The sequence below is a fragment of the Lissotriton helveticus genome, chromosome 9 (genome assembly GCF_964261635.1).
Source record: "Lissotriton helveticus chromosome 9, aLisHel1.1, whole genome shotgun sequence".
In the NCBI taxonomy this organism is placed as follows: Eukaryota; Metazoa; Chordata; class Amphibia; order Caudata; family Salamandridae; genus Lissotriton; species Lissotriton helveticus.
The window spans coordinates 1220014642-1220033045 of record NC_136070.1 but is presented as its reverse complement, the minus strand read 5'-3'; positions in this window follow the sequence as shown (position 1 = coordinate 1220033045).

Here is an 18404-nt window from a genome sequence, read left to right as displayed (position 1 = left end):
ATCCTCCTAGGGGACCTCAACTTCCACCTGGAGAACAACAAGGACCGCAACACCGCCGCCCTGCTGGCCAACCTTGCCAACCTCGGACTCAAGCAACTGGTCAACACCCCCACCCACTACGCCGGCCACACGCTTGATCCCGTCTTCTCATCCAGCAAGCACATCACCTTCAGCCACTCCACTGGAATTCACTGGACCGACCACAGCTGCGTCCACTTCAGCTTCAGAAGAACCACGACCCACCACCACCCGCAACAGGTTCCTCACACGAGCTGGAGCAAGATCACCGCCGAACAGCTCACCACCTCCCTCAGCCAGAACCCACCCGCCAGCACAACGGACCCCAAGAAAGCAGCCCGCAACTTCACGCAGTGGCTGACCGCCTGCGCCGACGACTTCGCGCCACTGAAGAACCCTCCCAGCAGACCCAGAAGCAAGAAAGCCTCCTGGTTCACCGACGAACTCAAGGACTCCAAGAAGAACTGCCGCACCCTCGAGAAAGCCTGGCTCCTCAACCAGACCACAGACAACATGACAGCCCTCAAACAAGCCACCCGCAAGCACCACCAGCTTATCCGCACTACCAAGAAGAAATCACTGAAGGAACGACTGGACAACAACGCCCACGACAGCAAGGAACTCTTCAGCATCATCAAGGAGTTCTCCAACCCCAGCACCGGCAACAACGACATCACTCCTTCACAAGAGCTCTGCGACTCTCTCGCCTCGTTCTTCCACCGCAAGATCGCCAACATCCACAACAGCTTCGGCGCACCATCCACGCACCCAACCGTCGAACCAACACCCCCCACTGACACCCTCCGCACCTGGACCACGGTGACCACCGAAGACACAACCCGCACGATGAACACCATCCACTCCGGATCTCCATCCGACCCCTGCCCCCACCACGTCTTCAACAAGGCCGACTCCACCATCGCACCCCATCGCCGGAACATCATCAACACCTCCTTCAACACCGCCACCTTCCCAGAGAGCTGGAAGCATGCAGAGCTCAGCGCCCTACTGAAGAAACCAACAGCGGACCCCACCGACCTCAAGAACTTCCGCCCCATATCGCTCCTCCCCTTTCCTGCCAAAGTCATCGAGAAAACCATCAACAGACAGCTTGCCGCCTTCCTCGAGAAAAACGGATCCCTTGACCCCTCGCAGTCCGGCTTCCGAGCCAACCACAGCACCGAGACCACCCTCATCGCAGCCACCGACGACATCAGAACCCTGCTCAACAACGGGGAAACAGTGGCCCTCATCCTCCTGGACCTCTCTGCAGCGTTTGACACTGTCTGCCACCGCACCCTAGTTCAACGCCTCAGCAACATCGGTATCCAAGAGAAGGCACTAGAGTGGATCATCTCGTTCCTCGCCGGAAGAACTCATAGAGTCCGTCTCCCCCCGTTTCGATCCGAGGCCACCGAAGTCATCTGCGGCGTACCGCAAGGATCATCACTCAGCCCCACCCTCTTCAACATCTACATGAGACCTCTTGCAGCCATCGCACGCCAACACAACCTCAACATCATCTCCTACGCCGACGACACCCAACTGATCCTCTCCCTCACCAGAGACCCCGCCACCGCCAGAACCAGCCTACACGAAGGGATGAAAGACGTCGCCGAGTGGATGAAGAACAGCCGCCTGAAACTGAACTCAGACAAGACGGAAGTCCTCATCCTGGGACCATCGCCCTCCGCCTTGGACGACTCCTGGTGGCCCCCCACCCCGGGCACCACTCCCAAGCCAACAGACCACGCACACAACCTGGGCTTCATCCTGGACTCCTCCCTCTCGATGACCAGACAAGTCAACGCCGTCTCCTCATCATGCTTCAACACCCTACAGATGCTCCGCAAGATCTTCCGATGGATACCGACCGAAACCAGGAAGCCGGTCACCCAGGCACTCGTCACCAGCCGACTGGACTACGGAAACACCCTCTACGCCGGAACCACAGCCAAGCTAGAGAAAAGACTCCAGCGCATCCAGAACGCCTCCGCCCGACTCATCCTGGACATCCCCCGACGCAGCCAAATCTTCGGACACCTGAGGGACCTGCACTGGCTCCCCGTCAGCAAGAGGATCACGTTAAGGCTCCTCACCCACGCACACAAGTCTCTCCACGACCTGGGCCCCAAGTACCTCAATGACCGCCTGACCTTCTACACGTCCACCCGCCAGCTACGTTCTACAAGCCTCGCCCTCGCCGCCGTACCACGCATCCGAAGAGCCACCGCCGGAGGAAGATCCTTCTCCTACCTGGCGGCCAAGACATGAAACTCCCTCCCCATCCACCTTCGGCTGACCCAGAACCATCTCGCCTTCAGGAGACAACTCAAGACCTGGCTGTTCGAGCAATAGCGGACCCCTTCCCCAAAGCGCCTTGAGACCCTTCCGGGTGAGTAGTGCGCTATACAAATGTTATGATTGATTGATTGATTGATCTAACAGCCTTTGGAGACCTACCCTGGTGCGGGCCAAAAGGACAGTGTCATCCGCGTACAGGAGAACCGGTATGGCCAGGTCTCCTATACGCGGTACATCCTGTGACGCCCTCCTCAGGGCGGGCTCCAAAGCATTAAAATATAATGTAAAGAGGAGGGGGGCCAGAATGCACCCTTGTCTGACCCCCCTCTCCGAGTTAAGATAACTGGTGCAGCGTCCCTCAGAGGTAACCCTAACAGAGGCTAAAAGACCAGAGTGCAGGTCAGCTAGAAGGTATACTAGGGACGGGTCAAACCCCATGTTTAATAAAATTTGCCATAATTTTCACCTATTAACTAGGTCGAATGCAGAGGAGAGGTCCATGAACCCCATGTACATCGACCCCTCCTTGGCTTTAGTATATTTGTTAATTAAAAGTTGTAAGTTAAGACATTGGTCAAGCGTGCTCCTCTTAGCTCTAAAACCGTATTGTGCATTTGACAGGACCCCTCTATCTTCCAGCCACTCCGTCAGTTTATGCAAGATAACACGTCCCAATATTTTAACTGAGGAGTCTATCAGGGAGATAGGCCTATAGCATGAGGGGTCCTGCCTGTCCCCCTTTTTAAAAACAGGATGTGGAAAGGTCGAGGTCCCTACCTTAGCGGGGAAGCATCCTCGCGCGGGGGTCGACTTGTCTAACCTGGATTGCACCTTGTTTCCTTTCCCCAGGAGTTCTGCTCTCTCTCGTCCCCTGCAGGTACGCCAGGAACCGGCGACGGAAGACGGGATGCCGGAAGCAGTTCACCGTGACCCCGGAAGTCCCTCCCCCTGCTCCGACCCAGAAGATAGAAAAGCCGACGATCCACAAGGAAGGGGGTTCCAACCGTCGGACTCGTGGCAGGAGGCAGTAAGGAAGGAACCGGAGCTGAGAGCGAGAGGTGAAGAGGTGGAGAGTCGAGTCGAGACAGCAGAGGAGGACGCCGTAGACGACGTGTGGTCTGAGGACTGGTGGAGTCCTCAGGAGGTGGCTGGAGAGCGGCCGCAACTCACCAGGGAGTTGCGGCGGGCCACGTGAGTAACCACTATCCTTCTCCGTGGGTCCCTTGTATAGTTTAGTGTACATATTGTAAAAATGCCGCACACCCCCCTGAGCACTGTGACACTGTAAATAGACGTAGGACACTTCCAATCCCTTGAGCACACTGTTCACCTCTTTCCCCCCCCCCCTTTGTGTCGTCGGTTGCTTCCACCTTCCCCCCCCCCGTCCACCCCTCCCTCACCTCGCCTTTTCCGTTCCCCCACAACCCGGTGTTGGTGCTGGTTACGTTAAGTCAGGAGAGCAGGAAACTAACGGCTCTCTTTTCCTCTCGTCCCAAACCTCCGAGGCCCACCGGTGTGTCATACAGGACCAGACGACCCCGCCGCGAGTGAGGAATCCCATCGCCCGGACAACGTCAGGAGAAAACCCCGTGTCCAGACGACCTCAGCCCAGCAGTGGGGAAAGAAACCCCCTCCCCGGGATATCTCTTCTCACCCCGGATAACGTACCAGATACCTGTGCAACCCTCGCAGAGACTACCCCCCCCCCCGTACCTTGACCACAATAAAACAGGCTCATTATAGCGCATTACATCTGGCCTCCCGCTTGTCATTCCGGCCCGCCGAAGCCCACAACCCACAGGTGGTGTCAGAAGTGGGATACCCCGGAGGCATGGAGGCCGCTGTCAGGAAACTGGCGGAAAGCCAGGAACAACTCGGTCAGTTGATGGAAAAGTTCATGAAAACCGCGGAGGATGACCGCGGACAATTGCACGATGTCCTGAAAGGGCAAGGCACGGCGCAAGACCAGGCGCTGGGGAAGCTCACGGAGGTGATGGGACAGCAGAGACCCGTGGCTCCCCTGCCCTCTGTGGTCCTACAGAAATACGTATCGGGAGAAGACCCCGACTTCTTTTTTACAAACTTTGAACGGCTGGCACAGGCAGCGAATTAGCCTGTCGATCGCTGGGGACATTATTTGGGACCATTGTTGACCGGTGAATTACAGTCAGCCTACCAACAGGCCAACCTGCAGGGACAGACACCGTATGCTGACATCAAGGCTTACATCCTAGAGCGCCTAGGGATAGATGAGGACTCCTATCGGATGCGCCTGAGACAGGTCCGAGAGGGACCACAAGAAACACCGCGGGCCCTGTCCTATCGTATACAGGACTTGACAACCCGGTGGTTGAAACCGGCCACATCCACCAAAGAAGAGATAGTGGCCAAGATCAATCTCGAGCAATTCCTCGCTTCCCTTCACCCGGGCACCCAAAAGTGGGTACGGCAACATGACCACTTGACTCTGGCTAGGGCGGTCGAGATAGCCAGCGTTTACAGCAAAGCCCAAGAAGTGCAGAAAACCAAGGATGAGCATCTCTCACGGGGGCCCCACAGCAGCCACCTCCGCTCTCAGCGGCCCCCCCTTCCCAGGAGGCCGGACCCAGCTCCCTTTGTGCCCTATCAGGTGATTCCTAGACCAAACCCCCCCCTCCCGGACCTCAATGCTATCACTGCGGAGGTTTTGGACATATCGCCCGTCACTGCCCCCAGAAGGAAGAACCCATGGAAGTGGGCGTTGCCCGGAACTTTGTATGCCTCATGTCAGAAACTTCACCCCCACCATTTAGATGCCCGGTGCAGATCAACAACCACCCCCTGATGGCACTGGCGGACACCGGATGCAGACATAGTGTGCTACGTCCTCAGGATATGCCGACTCCCGTAGGCCCGATCACTCTGTCGCCATCAAATGTGTACATGGAGACACCAAAAGCTACCCCACTGCACGAGTGACAGTAAACACTAAGTCCGACCATGGTAGCACACTGAATGTGGGACTAATCCCAAACTTACCGGAACCAGCTATACTGGGAAGTGATTACAGAGGACTTCCCCTTCTTCTACGGGACACCACGTGTTCCCTTGAAAGGTGGTGGAAGGAAGCCCCGTTTGCACAAAACCAAACCCCGAGTCATGCCTCGCTGAAACAGTGGAAAACCAAAACTCAAAAGAAAAAGTAAAGGAGAGGGTACATGGGTGCATATCCAGTACAAGAAGCGTTGCATCCTTGGGACACAGACCGAGAATTCCGAGCAGCTCAGCAGGAGGATCCGGTGTTGCAGGGAGCCTGTGGTCAGGCCAAAGACAACGAGGATCCGCAACATGTAGGTCCCTACTTTTTTCGTTCTAGGGGATTGTTATACCGGAAGGACGGACCTCAACAACCCCAACTGGTCGTGCCAGGTCCGTTCCGAGACAAGGTGTTGTTCTTGGCCCACAGCCATCTCTTGGGTGGCCACTTCGGCGAGGAAAAGACAGGACAGGCAATACTGGAGAGGTTTTACTGGCCCCGGGAGTTTAGTCAAGTGAAACGATACTGTAAAGAATGCTCCATCTGCCAAAAGACCAGCCGCTACCGACCCCCAAAGGCCCCCCTCCGTCCTCTCCCCCTCATAGACATCCCCTTCAGTCGGGTAGGGATGGACCTCATAGGCCCAATGCTGCCCTCCAGGAGCGGCTGTAGGTACGCTTTGGTATTGGTGGACTATGCTACGCGCTTCCCAGAGGCCGTCGCCCTCAAACAACCCACCTCCCAAAACATAGCAAAAGCATTAGTGTCTATCTTCACTCGGGTTGGCTTTCCCCGCGAGATCTTAACAGACCAGGGGACCCCTTTTGTGTCCGCCCTAATGCGCCAGGTATGCTCCCAGTTAGGCATCAAGCAAATAAGAACCTCAGCATACCACCCACAAACAGACGGTTTAGTGGAACGCTACAATGCCACTCTGAAAGCAACACTGAAAAAACTGTTATGTTTGGAAAGCAAGAGGTGGGAAGAGATGCTGCCTCTGGCTTTATTCGCCATCCGGTGTAAAACACAAAGCAGCACCGGCTACTCGCCCTTTGAACTGCTATATGGGAGGCCTCCCCGGACCTTGCTGGATATGGCTCGCGAAGCCTGGGAAGCCGACCCCGACCGTACCCGACCCTTGCCTGAGTATGCTGACAATTTGAAAACCCACCTAGCCCAAATCAGGGATATAGTGCGACTGAACCTGGAGAACGCCCAAACGATGCAAAAGCAACAGTATGACAAGGGAGCCAAGACAAGATCCTTTGCTATCGGTGATCTAGTGTTGTTGTTACTACCTTCCTCAGACCACAAACTCTTAGGACAGTGGCAGGGTCCGTTTACCGTCATTAGACAGGTGACCCCCGTTACTTACGAGATCGAGACAGAACCAGCTCGAGGGGTCCGACAAATATACCACATCAATCTCTTGAAGAAATGGGACGGTCCCCGTCCCGTTCTGTCCTGTGGCCATGGGAGTGTCGCTCTGCCCTTTGAGTCCTGCCTAGACCCGGACCTGCCTCTCACGTTGAAACAGGATCTGAGACAAGTGTTGTCCCCAGTAAGGAACGTCTTCTCTTCCCTCTCCGGACACACGAAAATAGTGGAACATGCCATTAAGACTGACCCCGGGGTTACAGTACGACAACGACCCTACCGTGTCCCAGAGGCCTGCCGAAAAATAATAAAACAAGAGACAGAGCAAATGCTACAGAGGGGCATCATCGAGCCATCAGTCAGTAGTTGGAACTCGCCGATAGTCTTGGTCCCCAAACCAGACGGCTCGGTGCGGTTCTGTATTGACTTTCGCGAAGTTAACAAAGTCTCCAGTTTCGATGCCTATCCCCTCCCGCGGGTGGACGAGATGGTGGAACAGATAGGCGCAGCAAAATACATAAGCACGCTCGACTTATGCAAGGGATACTGGCAGATCCCCCTTAAAGAGGACGACAAAAGAAAAACTGCTTTCTCTACCCCTGATGGTCTATTTCAATTTCGGGTGATGCCTTTTGGGCTTCACGGAGCCCCAGCGACTTTCCAGAGGGCCATGAATCAAGTACTGCACCCTCACTCTTCATATGCGGGGGCGTATCTGGACGATATAGTGATACATAGCGAAACCTGGGAGAAGCACAGGGAACATCTCCGGGCGGTGGTATCCTCTCTGGGGAATAGCGGCTTCACCATAAATCCTGCCAAAACAAAATTAGCCGCTCAAAGCGTCAAGTATCTAGGCTATCTATTGGGTGAAGGCCTGATCCGTCCACAAGACAACAAAATAGAGGCCATTCAGTCTATACCGTTCCCGAAGACCAAGAAAGAACTCAGGGCCTTCTTGGGGCTACTGGGCTACTACAGACGATTCATACCTAATTTCTCACAAACAGCTGTCCCCCTAACCGATATGTTAAAAAAGAGCACCAAAACAGAAGAGGAACTACGCCATCCCTCAGTTCCATTACTACGGGCTTTCGAACACCTAAAACAGGCCCTGGTATCAAGACCTGTCCTTGTCAGCCCCGACTATGGACAACCTTTCATCTTACAAACAGATGCTTCCGACCAAGGGTTGGGGGCTGTCTTGTCCCAGAGAGATCCACAAGGGTACGAAAAACCCATATTGTATATAAGCAGGAAACTCTATCCCAGGGAAATGAACTACGCCTGTGTGGAGAAAGAGGCACTGGCAATAAAATGGGCCGTGGACAGTCTCCGCTATTACCTAGAGGGACGAGAATTCGTCCTCTATACGGACCATGCCCCCCTGGAATGGATGGCCCAGAATCGCGGCCACAATGATCGCGTCCTTAGATGGTTCCTCTCCCTGCAACCATATCGCTTCAAAACCGAACATCGGAAAGGGACGGAACAAGGAAACGCGGATTACCTCTCCCGGTTCCCTTGTTCTCCCATCCCTACAAGAAAGACAGCTAGGGAAAGGGGATGTGGAAAGGTCGAGGTCCCTACCTTAGCGGGGAAGCATCCTCGCGCGGGGGTCGACTTGTCTAACCTGGATTGCACCTTGTTTGCTTTCCCCAGGAGTTCTGCTCTCTCTCGTCCCCTGCAGGTACGCCAGGAACCGGCGACGGAAGACGGGATGCCGGAAGCAGTTCACCGTGACCCCGGAAGTCCCTCCCCCTGCTCCGACCCGGAAGATAGAAAAGCCGACGATCCACAAGGAAGGGGGTTCCAACCGTCGGACTCGTGGCAGGAGGCAGTAAGGAAGGAACCGGAGCTGAGAGCGAGAGGTGAAGAGGTGGAGAGTCGAGTCGAGACAGCAGAGGAGGACGCCGACGACGACGTGTGGTGTGAGGACTGGTGGAGTCCTCAGGAGGTGGCTGGAGAGCAGCCGCAACTCACCAGGGAGTTGCGGCGGGCCACGTGAGTAACCACTATCCTTCTCCGTGGGTCCCTTGTATAGTTTAGTGTACATATTGTAAAAATGCCGCACACCCCCCTGAGCACTGTGACACTGTAAATAGACGTAGGACACTTCCAATCCCTTGAGCACACTGTTCACCTCTTTCCCCCCCCCCTTTGTGTCGTCGGTTGCTTCCACCTTCCCCCCCCCGTCCACCCCTCCCTCACCTCGCCTTTTCCGTTCCCCCACAACCCGGTGTTGGTGCTGGTTACGTTAAGTCAGGAGAGCAGGAAACTAACGGCTCTCTTTTCCTCTCGTCCCAAACCTCCGAGGCCCACCGGTGTGTCATACAGGACCAGACGACCCCGCCGCGAGTGAGGAATCCCATCGCCCGGACAACGTCAGGAGAAAACCCCGTGTCCAAACGACCTCAGCCCAGCAGTGGGGAAAGAAACCCCCTCCCCGGGACATCTCTTCTCACCCCGGATAACGTACCAGATACCTGTGCAACCCTCGCAGAGACTACCTCCCCCCCCTGTACCTTGACCACAATAAAACAGGCTCATTATAGCGCATTACATCTGGCCTCCCCGCTTGTCATTCCGGCCCGCCGAAGCCCACAACCCACACCGGAATAATGGTTGATTTTTTCCATGATACCGGGAGGCTATTTAGGCCCACGACATTAAACACGTTGGACAAGATTCTTGACCAGAATTTCGGGGCGCACTTAAACAAATCGGCGGGAACCCCGTCAGGGCCTGGTGCCTTGTTCTTTGACATCTCCTCTAGCGCCCTTTCCACTTCTGCAGCCTCAAAAAACACTGGAAGAACTACATTTTGGGGCAGGTTAATATCTGTACGATTCTTCTTATCTGGGGAACAATATATTTTCTCAAAATGAGCTATCCAATCGTCATCTACTATGTTACAATCGAGGGGCGAGCTCTCATCTTTCGAGAACAGGGGTTGATTTATAATCGCCCAAAATTTCCCACTGTCTCTCAGGACCTCAGGTGATAAAAGTTGGGTCCACGCCTCCTCTTTTAGCTCATGTCTTCTTGCTTGTATAGCTTTCCTTAAACTTGTTATTAGTCTCCTGTCTTTAGGGCTGGTTTTTAGGGCCTTAAGTAGGGCCGTGAGTGCCCTTGTGCAGTCTCTATTAAACCATCTTTTGCCTGGTTGCCCATTCTGTTTTTTACCAACCTGTAGACTATAGTTTATTTGTGTACAGATAGTGTCAAAAGCATCAACCACCTGTGAACCAGGGGAGTTATTATTTAAGCATGGAGCTACCTCAGGTTCTACCCTAGATAAAACATCCTGCAGAAATGTTTCCGGGACCACCTTGGACCACTTTAATCTACGGCCCTGATCTTTCAGTGTCACGTCCTTCCCGCCCTTATGTGATGCAATCTTGAAACCCAAAAAGTCCCCCGGCACCATCTCCATTATAACAGGATTATGATCGCTAAAAACAGAGACCTCAGTCTTATACCTTAAAACCCTAACTAAAATAAAAGACGTCAAAAAAATATAATCTATAATTGTACCCAAGTCTTTCCCTTTGAACGTGGGGGCCCTATGCCCAGCCTCCCCGCATCCTGACTCATATAGGTTCCAGGTGGCCAAAAAGTTCTCAAGTTCCTCCCCCCGCTTTGAATGTTCAAAATGTGTAGGGATCGAGTATAGGGGACCCTCATATTCTACATTGGCACAAAATTGATCGCAGGGGTGAATACTAAAGCCCCCATAAGTATAATCTCATAAGCACTTGAATTTATGCTATATGCTGACAATTTTTTTCCAATAAATCTAAATTATGATTAATATGTTCACTAGCACAAGAATTATAAAAATTAATGAATAGTATTTTAGGAGTGTCAGGAGCTGACAATTCCACTATTAGACAGTTTTGAGAACGTGAATCAAGTTGTACTAAAGTGCCCTTTAGCTCTAGTTTAAATAGGCTGTTTAAGCCCCCCTTGGCTCTACCTGCGTTACTACATTTTGCCGGGATGCAGAATTGACTATATCCATCCAGGAAAAAACTGTTTAGGGGATCCCATGTCTCTTGGAGAGCTATTATATCGAATGTTTTTAAGAAATCTACCCAGTTTTCATTTCCAGTTTTTGCCTTTATTCCCGCAACATTCCAGCTCAATCCTACAGGCTGAAGACTGAGTCTGAGTTGCTAACCCCGAATTAACAATTAGTCAGTCGTTCTCCTCCATTGTGGTTAATGGATTAAAAAGGTTGAGCAGTAATAGGCCCGGGTCCGTTGGGCCGACAGACCTCAAAGGAACGTTCCGGACCCCTAGGAATTTCTGTGCAAGGGGGACAGCATTCTGATGAGAAACAAGGGATTGGTTTGTCCGAGCAACAAGGTGCCATGAGTATTTGGTGGGAGGGGGATAAAAGTAGCCTAATGGGAGCGGCCTAATGCCAGAGTTTTGCAGTTCAGGTCTATTCCCAAAATAGGCGGTCCACAACATTAGGTTTGTCAAAATTTACAACGATGCAATACCCTTCTAGATTCTTTTGGCGTGGGCCGACGCACCCTACTCTTCTTACCATACTAATACTGGTGGAAATATATATACCCCCACTAGAATATTGTCTGCACCACTTTCTAGATTTGTCCATGAGTTCCTGTGTACTTTCACTGGCATTCAGCCCCAACGGTGGAACCCCTGTTAATACTGCCACTAATGGGGCTGCATCGGGGGGAAATGTAGCTTGGTCTGGCATGGGGCGATAGCTATATCATTTTCCGTCTGATGGATTTGAGCCGGTTTTTGTATAATCAGCTTATCTGGTAAATTAACCATAGGAGGAGGGGGCCTAGGGGTTGCCTCAGTGGCTGTGGTGGCAAGAGATAAAATGGCACTAGATTGTATGTTACTTGTTGAAGCAGTTGGTGCCATAATCGTATTATGCCCTGTGTTGGTTATATGTGATTCCTGTGGGCATGTCCCTGCGACAAACAGCCCACGATATTCTTGTACAAAGGCATCAATAGCTTCACATCTCTTAAGTAGCCCCGCAACACAGGTATTTAAAGTGTCTACAATATCCTTCGCAATAGCTACCAGAGCAGGTTCTAAATGGGAGCTAAACATTCCCTCTAATTTAGCACTGAGTTTATTCGTAATTACGTTCCCATTGGCTGCTTGGTTAATCACATGTTTAGTCTTTCTCGGGCACTTCTTTGTTAATCGGCCCCCCTTCGCCTGTAAAACCGTACTGCTTAATGTGTCTTCATGAGATGACAGCGACGCCAGAATTTCTAATCCTGATACAGGCGCAGTCGATGTGGGACAACTTAAGTCAACAGGGGGCATTATTTGTGGGTGCTCAGTGTCTTGATTTCCTCCATCCACAATGAGATCAGGTGATCTCAGGTCAGCCTCCAACGCCACCGATGGGGGCATACCCAACTCCTTTTCTGCATTAGCGATTTCTTTGCTGATAGCGCCCACAGCTGAGGTCAAATAAGAAATGATTGTATCAGCTTTCCGAAGAACTTTAGCTTTCTTGCCCCCTTGCCCCCCATTACATAGTTGTTTCCTCTTACCCATATCAAGGATTTAAGGGGGGTGTCCCGGCCCGGCCTCGTCTGGCCCCGGACGGCCTCAGACGGCCCGCCCTTTGCCCGGGCTTGGCCCGGCGCCTCCCTCGACGCGGAGGAAGCCTCTGCTCTTTAAGCACCTCTAGGCGCGAGATTGGCGTCTGTGGGCGGTGTTGCCGCTAGTCTACCTGGGAGCCGTAGTCTCAACCCTCTGCTGCCGCTCGATGTTGCTGTCAGCGGCAGTAGGGGAGACCAACAGCGTCAGGACCCCAGGTGCAGCAGGCTCAAGTTCAGGTGGGTGTTCCGTTCCCCCACAGCAGCGAAAATGACCCCCGCTCCACCGAGGGAGCCTCTGCTCTTTAAGCGCCTCTGGGCGCGAGATTGGCGTCAGTGGGCGGTGTTGCTGCTAGTCTACCTGGGAGCTGTAGTCTCAACCCTCTGCTTCCGCTCGATGTTGCTGTCAGCTGCAGTAGGGGAGACCAACAGCGTCAGGACCCCAGGTGCAGCAGGCTAGAGTTCAGGTGGGTGTCCGGTTCCCCCACAGCAGCGAAAATGACCCCCGCTCCACCGAGGGAGCCTCTGCTCTTTAAGCGCCTCCGCTTCCCACGAGGCACAGGGTCAGACTGATTTGCATATAGCCATGTCGGAAATGGGGTGGCTGAGTGGGCTAAAGAATGGTGATGGATTAAACCCAGATCAGTTGACTGGGGGTGAGTGTTTGATTTGTTCAAACGCTCCGTCCATCATCCCCTTTTGTATCGCTTTGTTCGCCCTAAGTGTGGCAGGGTATGCTCAGACGTGAGTCCCTTGCTCACTTGGCCACTGGATTCAAGATAGCCTGGCTGATGAGGATTATGAATCCGAAACCGGTCCCAGGATGCTTGTTTCCGGTCCATGGAAGACATAGCTTGGCAGTTCGGGCTGGACTGTTCCCACGATGCACAGGGTCAGACTGATTTGCATATAGCCATGTCGGAAATGGGGTGGCTGAGTGGGCTAAAGAATGGTGATGGATTAAACCCAGATCAGTTGACTGGGGGTGAGTGTTTGATTTGTTCAAACGCTCCGTCCATCATCCCCTTTTGTATCGCTTTGTTCGCCCTAAGTGTGGCAGGGTATGCTCAGACGTGAGTCCCTTGCTTACTTGGCCACTGGATTCAAGATAGCCTGGCTGATGAGGATTATGAATCCGAAACCGGTCCCAGGATGCTTGTTTCCGGTCCATGGAAGACATGGCTTGGCAGTTCGGGCTGGACTGTTCCCACGAGGCACAGGGTCAGACTGATTTGCATATAGCCATGTCGGAAATGGGGTGGCTGAGTGGGCTAAAGAATGGTGATGGATTAAACCCAGATCAGTTGACTGGGGGTGAGTGTTTGATTTGTTCAAACGCTCCGTCCATCATCCCCTTTTGTATCGCTTTAAGCGCCTCCGGGCACGAGATTGGCGTCAGTGGGCGGTGTTGCCGCTAGTCTACCCGGGAGCTGTAGTCTCAACCCTCTGCTGCCGCTCGATGTTGCTGTCAGCGGCAGTAGGGGAGACCAACAGCGTCAGGACCCCAGGTGCAGCAGGCTAGAGTTCAGGCGGGTGTCCTTTTCCCCCACAGCAGCGAAAATGACCCCCGCTCCACTGAGGGAGCCTCTGCACTTTAAGCGCCTCCAGGCACGAGATTGGCATCAGTGGGCGGTGTTGCCGCTAGTCTACCTGGGAGCTGTAGCCTCAACCACTCACACATTTCCCCTGACTTCAAATCCCTGAACTGGCTGCCTTTTGAAGCCAGAATACACCTGAAAATTGCTTGTTTGACGCACAAGGCTGTCCACCTGAGCTCACCTAGATACCTCGCTCAGAAGCTGACGATTTCTGGAGGCTCCAGAAACACTAGAGGCACAAACAATCTTTTGCTAAAGCCTAAAAGATTCCGCAAGGAAAAAACGTATAAACGCTCTTTCTCAGGAATGGCTCCCAGGATTTGGAACTCACTCCCCCCTGAAACCAGGCTCATCCCATCTACCATACTTTTCAAGAAAGAAGTAAAAGCGATCCTCATGGCTAAATACACTTGAACCACTACTGGGGATCAACTTCAAAGACTCGATACTGATCTGTACTACTTGTTCGAACCCTTTGCATTTTTGTTCGACTTTGAAATTGTCTTACTTGATTGTTTATGATATCACCTCACTGTACTTTTAACACTATTGATGTATCTATGCATATATGCTCCCCTCCTCTGTAAAGCGCTCTGATATCTGCGAAGATCTTGTTCGCGCTATATAAAACTTTCAAAATAAATAAATAAATAACCCTCTGCTGCCGCTGGGTGTCAGGTTCCCCCACAGCAGCTAAAATGACCCCCCTAGACTATAGTCACTATTACCTTCCATTTCACATTGAAAAATTATATTTTTTGTTCAGTTGTGCTTAAAAAGAAACATTTTAGCAAATAATTTGCTAAAGCATTATTTTCATCTATGTTCTTGACTAGAACACATATTCACCCTGAGAGTACCGTTTGGTATTGCTGATAAGGAACACTGTTTTTGGTACCCAACTCTGGTACTCATTTTAGCAGTGAAAAGTTTGAAAGACTGAGTTGACCTGGTGGAATAGAAACCTGTGATTAGAGGGATTAAACCAAGTCTGGGAGAAATTTAAAATATTCTGGCAAGTTTTTATATCAGGCATTGATGGGGCTGGGTTCCTTTTCTGGATGTACTCTGGAACCCCTGGTCGATAGACTGTTGGTTCCTGTTGAAAGTGTGGAGGGGAGAAATAACTTGACTCATGAGATTTCACAGTTCCAATAAAACATGACTCAGAAGAATCACTGACTCTAGGTTCTACGTTTCGTTAATTTATTCCAAAGCCAAGAATAATTGGACATACAAACACCTTAAGATAAGGGTGTAGAAACACATCAGAACTAATACAAAGCCAAACCTACGGGTAGAGTTCAGACAGTGGAACATACAAAGGATGACCAGTTCTAAGATCAGAGTGCAGGCAATGACTGCCCCTACATCGAGATTATTCTTCATTGGAGGTTCGTAAGTAAACAGCATTAGCCTTTCCCTACACTACCACTAAAGTGACATCCCTACATAGCATTTCCCCAGGCAAGTTCAGGAAAAGGTGTCAGCATGTCAAGATTTCCTAAGAAGTTCACTCACGTTGAATGGGTCAAGTAGCATAAAGCTACAGAGCTTGTTCTAAGATGCTACTTCTCCCTCCAGTTAGATCTCCTCTCCTAACTCAATCCCCGGGGTACTGTCCCTCATTCCAACATCAAAAGCCTAGAAAACACCCCTTTCACATCAAGCGATCGCCCTATCCAGCTAAACACCTCCTCGTAGGTAATTTTCCAGGTGGTTCCAATACTTCCAGCTTCTGGCTCGAACACCTTGATTCCCAGGTCTTCTCCAGTGAGAAAGAACACTGTCTCAAGTTATCAGCACTCCTTGTACAAATGTATCCTCTCCTCCCTAAGCCTAACTCCTAAAACAAAAGCATTATTCTAACTAACAAAAATGAATTTCTCCACCTACAACAGAAACAAGAACATAAACATGAACATTACGAATGTTTCAACTATTAGAGCTTGGGAAAATACACATGATGCCTACAGCAAATCGGCTAACATAAGATCATTACAAAACACTGTTAATCATACATATACATGAACACTATTATTGTGCACAATTAAATCAGTGTGATACATAGTCAGTATTATTTTTCACATTAGCCATTGATAAAATGAACATTAAGATTTCACCATTTAGAACACAATTACAATGTTATTTCACCTCACTTTACACGTTATTACATTTCACATTTTAATAGCCAAATGTTACCGCGACAAAAGAATAAATGCAGGCGCAATCCATTCGTGATTATAATGCACCGCTACAAATTGAGGAACATAGCCCCCCTCTATCAGCATCCTGACAGTACCTTGGGAGACTTTAAAAAATATATAAAACATGTCCTTGTGAGAAAAAAGTCATGAGAGATACTGGAAAACTCTATTTTGCATCAATAAGAACAATTTTGTGAAATTTGTATTGGATTGTGTGAACAAATGCCCCTTTTTCACTTTACTAGGGTAAACACAAACGCCTAAAGTGGGGACCTCAGTCCAGTGAGCAACAGAACCAGGCTCACTCACTCACTTCCATGCTCTTTCAGTCTTGTTTTTTCACAGAGCCTGACACTCCAGCATTGACTACGAGTCCCGGATGTGTCCATCTCACCAAGAAGTGAATACACCAGTCCCAGCTTTTCATTTACAAATCATTGTTCCCACGTGTGCTAGAACAATTGGTATAACAGTACTGAACTATGATTTGAACTCTAAGGCTAGATATGTGCCGTAACTCCTGTTACCACACATACTGGAATTGTGAGTTTTTTCTTAAGTAACTTGTCCCCTGGATACATTTTCAAAGGTTAAATATCCTGCTATTTATATGCGAAATATGCCTGGTAAATGGCAGAAGATGCTAACTTATGGAGTGATAAGCACCAAAATTTACACCATTCCCTAAAAACTCTTTATTGGCGATAATTATTATCTCTAATACATGCACAAAACACCCCATTGTCTGTCTTTATCAGGTATGATGATTATCGCAGGCAATAATAACCAGCTTCTAATGCGGGCCTAAGAAGGCCTTTGCTTGTTAAAATAAACCACAGAAGTGGAGAACTACATCCTTGGTGACTGCAGTCATCAGGTAAACTTACCAGGGGCGGCTCCTCTGCTAAGGCGGAGGAGCGCTGCCCCACTGCCTTTTAACACAGCAAAAAGGAAAGATCAAACGATAATAATGCAATGTTATTATAATTTTATTCATCCATGCTGAGGTAGTTTTGTGGGGAGGGGCTCGGCTGGGCAGCCTCCTTTAGAGCCCTACAGAATATTGGCCCTAAATTTTAGAGCCCTACAGAATATTGGCCCTAAATACCTGGCGAAAAAATTCACAATTTACCTGCCTAATAGAGCGTTAAGATCGGCTGGATCAAACCTAATTAAAATACCAAAATTCAACTATAAGACCAAGGGTGGCAAATCCCTCAGCGTCTTAGCATCCAAGGCTTGGAACGCCCTCCCGAAAGTACTTCGACTTCAATCCTCAGAAATCCATTTCAGAAAAGCACTGAAAACGTGGATTTTTAATGCAACAGATGCATCAGTCCTAGCAGCAATCTAACACGTCATTTTTTTCTTCTGCTCATTCTCCCCCAGCGCCAGGATGCTCCTTCCGGAGCGACAGTCTGCGCTTTACAAATAAATAAATGAATGAAATGAAGAGCGCACGAATGTTTGGCCAAACATGTATGCACACTTTGCATGTTCTCCACCCAGGCTGCATTACAGCCTGCGTGAAGAACATGCCCAGGCTCCTATTCCCCATCTAAGCAACGAACCACAGTGCTCAGACCAAGGACAGCGCTGCATTTCAGTGTTGTGATTGGCTTTGGGGAGCCTCAGTGCTTCCTGCTTCCTGTTCCAACTAAAGCCAGGAAGAGGACGAGAGGACAGAAGAGAGGTGGTGGCCGGCCAGCAGGTAAGTTATTTTTGTTATTTTTTTTAACACCCTTCTTAAGTCCCTTCAACTCCTTCCCTTCCTCCCACCCCCCTTTACTGAATCTATGACATAATATCGAAAGACACAATATCGTAGTACAAAAATATCGACACAAATATATCGACATAAAAAATATCGACATCCTATACTTAATTAAAAACATACACAAATATCGGAAAATAAATATTGCACTACATAAACATCGATATCACTAATATCGACAACATATATATCGCGATATTTATTTATCGACTACTAAAAAATATAAACACTAAGTTAAAAATAGCGAGAGTAAAATTATCGCCAACAATAATATCGTATTTTGAGAAATAGCGAACATATTTATTATTATTCTATAACACTTTTTAACATTACCAAAATAATATAAACACTAAAATAAACATTTCACAACAAACTATAAATATAATTATTTTCACAATTAAAATAAAATGATTTAGAAATTTAAAAAAAAATTATTAAACATATATAAAATTATGTGTGCAAAACATTAATTAGCGTTAACCTTATATGGTAAATAATTAC